Raw genomic sequence first — 7,588 nt, forward strand, 5'->3', positions numbered from 1 at the left:
AGACACTGTCCTGGAACACGGAGTGGATTCGTTTTTGACATGAAGCTTATGACTGCCACTTACCAGCTAATTCTGGCATAAGCCTGCTCTGAAAATATGCCTGATCACCCATCATTTACCAACAATCTTCAAAAACTGGAAAGAGTTTATAAGGATTTAATGAGCACCAAATGACTTTTTCAGAAGGTCTCAAAGACTAGCATTAGTCCTCCTTTTGAGGGGTCTAAGTCACAAATGTGGAAGAAAAAAGGGTATCATAAATAATGACCATCAAACTCAGTAGTCAAATAACTTCACTCTTCTGTTCACTGAAAATACTTTCAAAATATTATTTTCTTAGTGCAGTGTAAAAAACATGCCAGTGAATAAAGATCTTGAATTGATATATTCTGAGTAAGCTTATTTCCAAAAAACACTTGTACAGTCCTTGCACTGTCTACAGTCACACCCTTACTGAAAAGTAACAAAATATATCAGCGCAAGAGCCAGAGAGCCCTATGAGTGTCCCAACAAAGAATTAATTAATCAACCCACTCACAACAGCCCCAAAATGAATTTCTGAACTGAAAAAAGTGCTGTCATTGTACAAGAGCTCTCCAAGGAGCCTAAAGAAAAATGATTTAGTCTCCGGATGGGCAAGAAGAAATTTTTGCTCTATACAGAGTATCCGTTTCCCTTTTATAACAAGTTTCCTTTCTGCTGCAGCAGAAAGCCTTCATTTAAGCTCCAAGTACACTACGTACATACCTAGAGGTACAAATATACACCCTAGCACTCAGTACAGAACAAGACAGTAGCAACTACAAAGACCACATCCTGCAAAATTCCGATAGCAACCTAGCCTGTTCAACCTAAAAGCTGTCAGATATTAACCAAGACAGTCTAAAGACAACTGAAATACAAATACTATGAACATGGTAAATATCATGGAAGAGAATAACATGCTGCTGATTTTTTTTCAGGAAATAGTTGGCAACCTATTCAGAAATTAAGCATCATTTAGAAAAAGGGAAAACATCTCTCAGTCAAGGTTACTGATACAACTAACCCAGAGATCTGAGAACTGCTGTTCAGACAGTCCTATGACTTGGCAGGACATTACTTCCAAGGAACTTCAGTCCAAGAGGCCACAGCAGAGGGAAGACAGCTCTTCCTCTCAAGCTGTACAGCTATGATGAGAAGCATCCTGCTTGATTTTTGAACAGTATTAAATTGAGCCCGTTCTGTGCAGGAAAGACAGCACAGAACATCAAAGCAGCTACACAGTCAGAAAATCATTGGTATCACTGACAGGAAAAAATTAATTACCCACAGTTGTACTGAAATCACTGATGTGCACAAACTACAGTGTTACAGGTTCCTTATCTCCAGAACAGTAACAACTCAAAAATGAACTCTAGTTAGTAAAAAATGACTGAGAAAAAGCACGCAACGAACCAATCCAGAATTTCATAGAGCTATCCTAATGCACTGGGCAATAGAGAGGAAACAAGACATGAAATGTGAAATAGTACTCAAAGTGCCTATTTCAGACAGAGCCCCTGAAGCAGAAGAAGTGGATGGGACACAAGGGGATGGGGCTGAGTAGGGACCTTCTTTACCAGCAGCAAACAGCAGCAAGCTGCAGCACACTGTTCACTGCAGAAGATGATAGTCCAGCTCTGTCTTGAAATAGAGAACTCAAGAACATCTTCGGTGCTAATAAAACTCTAGAATAATGGATAGGGACAGCCAAAAAGCATAACAGTAAGTTGATTTTGAAGCTGCAGGGTGTGTGGGGAAATCAGCTTTGATTTGGAGAAAACGTGTTTCCACTGTACATAGAATCATAGAATCAACCGGGTTGGAAAAGACCTCCGAGATCATGAAGTCCAACCCTTGATCCAACACCGCTGTGTTACTAGACCATTCCATAGCCAGTAAGCTCTCTTTTCCCCCCCCTAATTTCCTTCAAAATCTCCCTGTTCAGCCAGGCTGGCCGTCTTCCCTCCCAGCTCGCCTTTCGGCACACTGGGACAGCCTGCTCCTGTGTGTTCAAGACTTGCTTCTTCAAGCATGTCCATCCCTCCTGGACCCCTTTGTTTTCAAGGGCTGTTTCCCAAGGTACCCTCTGAACCAGTCTTCTGAGTAGGCTGAAATCTGCCCTGTAAAAGTCCAGGGTAGAAGTTTTATTGATGGCCCTCTTTGCGTCCCCCCCTGATCCCATGTACATGTTACATGGGATCACCTGGTGCGTTGACCAGCAAAGTTTCTTGTATAAAACTCTCACAAGGAAGATTCTTGGAGGACAGAAGAATGCATTTCTGATGGCAAGAACTGAGTCTCACACTGTACACAGAAGAACAAAGAAAACAAAGGTTAAGAAAGAAAAAAATAGACAGCTAGCAAAGATTTCTTAAAACGCACTCAAATTTTCAAGGGTAAATTTTGGGAGAATCAGACTCCAAGTGTTAAACTAAGGCTGTAGTTTGGCAAACACTTTAAACTGGCATAAATTTGCAGTGCTGCTGAAAGAAAGTCTCACCATCTGCCAGTCCCCTGTGCCAGGACAAACATCCGAACACTGAACCAGGAGCACTTCTTTTGCCAATTTATTTTTCAGATGGATCAGTTCCCCAAACCAGTTCACAGGATGGCCATGTAAATACTCGTTCTGGCAAAGAAGAGTGACTGCTTCTCCAGCAGTGCCAGCTAAAAGTGTTCATTGAACCACAGTCTAACACATAGAGAAGTTCCTGGCAGTCACGTGGTGCTCCCCACCCTTGGACATGTTATATTCATACCACACTTTAAAGTCACAATCAATACACAGCTGCCCCTCAGAAATTAGCATATCTTTGTAATTTTCTCTAGTAGGAGAACCAGCCAGAACCTCAGCAACATCCAAGTTGGCTGTAAACAAGAGTCTTTTCTGGATTCTGCTGTGCTTCTCAATCAAAAGATCACTTGCAGGAGAGACCCCAGACAATCTTCTGATCATCTGTTCCATTTGGGACCCAGAATGCTTGTACATGAAGAACAACAAATGAAAACTATACTCATTGCATATCAGGGCTCTACTCCAACAGGATTCTAAGAACTGTGTGTGGGCTGTTGTGTAGTCATGAATCACCATACAATCCTTCACTGACCAAGACACTCATCTAGAAGAGAACACCATCAGCAACAGAAATATTGCTGTCAGGAATAAGGATGAGCACTGGTCATATTCTATATCAAGGTCAAGCAACTCAGGCCAGTACTGAAGAGTGCGAGCGAGCTGGTCACACCTTCCCACAACTCACTGGCAGATTCAAACCCATACATATGGTCATTCACTAGGAACAAATTAGATCAGTAAGTTTTCTAGTAAGAAATAAATTCAAGTTGTGGTAGTGAAATGAATCTCCAGAATGATACAGAAGGATCTCTGTAACAGTGCATGCCACAAGCAAATTGAGGGGAAGTCCCCTACTTTATAGACATTCCTAAGCTCTTGGGTTCTTCTATCAGAGCAGGACTCACCTGAGCTACAAGAGAGCCACATACCCACCCCTGTGCTCACTTTCCTTTTCTTCTACCAGTATTTTGCCATTATCATCGCTTTCCAGTACCTGCTTGGTTGTCTCTATCTCTTCTTTTTCATTTGTCTTCTTACTGCCACATATGCTCACAGTTACACCTTGCAGAACAAGATACAGCAGAAAGAACACCCATAAATCTTGCTTTTCCTTGGTAACATTAATCCAACATGTTTGTGGAAAAGATGCAATATAAATAAGTGGCAAGAGCATACAGCCTCTTCTTTCCACTTTACAGAAAAACTAACAGCAGGGTATGAGAAATCCACTCACTTTTGGAGAATTGTTTTCTGAAGAAGCATTACTAACTTTAAAAGAATATAATTTAATAGGGCACAGTCAGATTAGCCTGAATCCAGAGTCCTCCAGGCCTTCAGAAAACTCCAGGATGCTCTAGTGTGCAGCATCACATTGAAAACTGATGAACACACAGGTAATTATGAACAGCAGTTAAAGTACTTCGAATAAGGTCAATTTATTTTGAGATTGGAGATGAGGAGAGAGTAAGAGATGAGCAATTACAAGAAAAAGCAGAAAAGCAAGCTTGCATGATGTGTAACAAATAAAGCAAATTTTTAAGCTACTGGTGGCTGAGAAGCAGTGGGTGTCACTGGCCAGATAAAGACAGGAGAGAATTAAAATGCACCAAAATTTGAACAGTAGGTCTTCTGACAGGTTCCAAGGGGTAGGAATGAAGAAAAAACTAAAGGGATGCAACAGGGCCTGTCAAACTGTCTATTCAAACTCCTTTCAATAAAAGGCATGGGGTAGGGTTTAGGAGGTGGGTGGCGCTGGTATAACAGGGCAGAAACAGGAATAGGTGACAGATCAGATGTCCAGTTATATGGTGATTATTACGAATCCAGTCCACAACTAGGAAGTCCCACTATTATTGCAAGACCAGTAAAGGATGTAAGCTTCAGATCAGCAGAATCCACAAGAGAGGAAAGAGAAACTTAGCAAAAAAATCATAAAGCTGCCTCCTCCCTTAACCCGCCTCTGTGTGCAGAAGGAGGAAAAACCCTCTTACCTGGGCGAGAATCAGGACATCTCTTTTCCTGACTTAGATGAGCACATTTGTATCTCCACTACGTAAGACAGGACAGGCAGGAAACAGAAACACATACACATAAAAGTGTGGTAACTGATAAGATAAAGGAAAAAAGGAGAATTAATATTTTGTGAAGAGATGAAAGAAGAAAAAACTAGAAAATAACAGGAAGTAGGAGAAAGACACTACAGCTCATGTATGCAAGTATGTACCACCATCTGCTAGAGAAAAGAAGGAAGCAGAGTCTGGAAAGAAAGAGAACAAAAGCAAGGAATGCAGTAAGTCAGGACTTCCAAGATGAGTAAATAGTTAGCCATTCCCTTATACATGCTGCTGTACCCTCCACACACCTCAAAGGTACTTGGTTAGTCTATACCTACTGCTGTATAGATACCTTCAGGCTGGAGAGTCATCTGCGACAGTCAGGACTAAGCAGAACCACATCAGCTTAAGCAGATCAGTTCTAGGTAGCCCTAGTTAGTCTATCAGAGTGTATTACCCATCAGAGACTTTCAACTGTAAAATTTCAGGTTTCTCACACTTAACATTTGACCTTATTTCATGTACTTCACCTTAAGAGACTGGCCATGGTGAATGTAAATCAGTTTGAATTACATTCTATTAAAACAACATAGCTTTTTCCCTGACAGTTAGGTAGGTTTACAAGCTAAGAGAGGCACATCTCCAACCTATTTCTTTTCTCCTTTTCATATAGTGCTTTTAGACACTTTACAGAAATGATGGCAAGTTCAATGCCAACAACACCAACAGGTATACAAGTTATCTGAAATGATACTCTAGGTATCATCTGTTTTTGTTAATTTAGCTCTGGTGAGGTGATTCTATGAGAGTGACTGACGGTTTTTGTTCTGCTTTGTTGAAATTTTAGGGAACTGAGCTTTTCTGTGCACTAAAAGCACTGATTTTTGTGAGGAAATAAACGAGGGAAGGTGAGAAGACAGAAAGTAATGCATTTCTGCACCACCAAGGAGCAAAGTACTGCACCTTTACTGATCTGATTCCTGCACCTGTTCTGACACCCCAAATACAGAGGGATTTCATCAGTGACTGAAAACCAAGGGGGGCTAAATAATCCCACTGCTTTGCTGTTGCTCTGCAAAGGCACACCATCTGAAGAGATTTTTCTCAATCTTTCACAATTAGCAACAGTAGAAATGTCAAATACAGTAGTCCAGGAATTGCACACATGATTCAGGATTACAACTCCAAAAGCCCTTTTCTAAAACCCTGGCACATATTCTTTACAGAAGCACACCACTGTACATAAAACCAGATGTGGTATTCCTCTTGGCTGCATAAAATTGAAACCCAGCAAAACCAGTGATATTTTTAGAGGGCAAGTTTGAAGCCTTGAAGAGATTTAAGACTGTTCAAAACATAAGTTGGCTTAGAAAAGCCCCACAGGGATCTATGAGGACTCTAGATCATGTTCCTGTTAAAAAGTTTTAGCACAGAACTTGTTTAATTGAAGGTACAGAAAGAGAGCATTTAAAATAAAAAAAAAAATACCCACCCACTTTTCTTTATCACAGGAGTTTCCCGTGCCCCGAACAAATCCAGGGCTGTTTTTTGCCTTCCAGTTTCTCCCTTCCTCCCTCCCGCAGCTTCCTACCAGCTGAGATTCTGCAGCTGCAGCAACAACAGTCCATCTGTGACAGTGCAATCACCTCGGTGGGATGGCTCCTACCAATTCACTGGCTTCCTTATGTTGTAATAGAGGTAGCAAAGTGTGATGAGCCTTCACTCCTCTTTTCTTTTTTTCAAAGAAAAAGATACTAATGAATATTCATTACTAGTCTTCTACCAAGGGCCAGAATTTTATTTCCAGGACTGGAAGGGAATTGCAAATTAGGCTAATACAACGGGAGATTTTGACTCACTTCTCTGGTCTCAAAATAGAGCTAAAGAGTAAGATTTTTTGCGGAAAAGAGACTTGATGACAGTAAAAATCTCAGCCCAAAGCCGCCCTGCTCCTCATGGCTGTGACTCTGCTGCCCACCGCAGCACCACTGCTAGAGGGTCGCACTGTAACTCATGGGTTTATTGTGCCACCGGGGAACTCGGTCACTGATGCGGGTCTCCTACCCACATTTTTAAGTCCAGCACCAGGTAGGCCACATCCTGAGCCAAGGTTTAGCAAAACCTGGCCCATTCACGTGAGCCTGTAAACGCTATGCACAGGCTGTTCCACGCTCCCCAGCCAGCGCTGCTGCCGGGACGCTTTGCAGCCGGTGCCCAGCACAAGCTGCCCTCGGCTTCCCGGAGCCCATACATTTTTTCGGGAGACCACAGGAAAACTTGCATTTCAATACCCATCGCCCAGCAGACAGCTTCCAGAGGGACATAAATGAGATTGCCTTTTTCTCCTGCTCTGGAAAAGCTAAGAGGTAAACAAACCCTTTCACACCGTCCCGGTCGAGAGCAATCCCTGGGCTGACCGCGGGACAACACCCGCCCACCGCGGAGGCTGCGGCCCGGGCTCGCTGGGGCTGGGCGAGAGCCACAGAATCACAGAATTGTTAGGGTTGGAAGGGACCTCTGGGGATCATCTAGTCCAACCCCACTGCCAAGGCAGGATCACCTAGAGCAAGGTGTTGAATGAGTCCAGACAGGGAGACTCCACGACCTCCCTGGGCAGCCTGTTCCAGTGCTCTGCCACCCTCTAAGTTCTTCCTCACATTGAGGTGGAACTTCTCGTGTTTTAAGTTTATGGCCATTGTGCCTCACCCTGTCGCTGGGCATCTCTGAAAAGAGGCTGGTACCATCCTCTTGGCACCTGCCTTTGAGATATTTATATGCATCAGTGAGATTCTCTCTCAGTCTACTTTAAACAGGCCCAGCTCCCGCCGTCTCTTAAGAGAGATGCTCCAGCCCCCTGATCATCTCTGTGGCCCTCCACTGGACCGTCTCCAGCAGCTCCTTGTCTTTCTTGTACAGAGCCCACAAGCGAACACAG

Source organism: Manacus vitellinus, unplaced genomic scaffold (assembly GCF_001715985.3).
Source record: "Manacus vitellinus isolate BGI_N305 unplaced genomic scaffold, ASM171598v3 scaffold_37_pilon, whole genome shotgun sequence".
Taxonomy (NCBI): domain Eukaryota; kingdom Metazoa; phylum Chordata; class Aves; order Passeriformes; family Pipridae; genus Manacus; species Manacus vitellinus.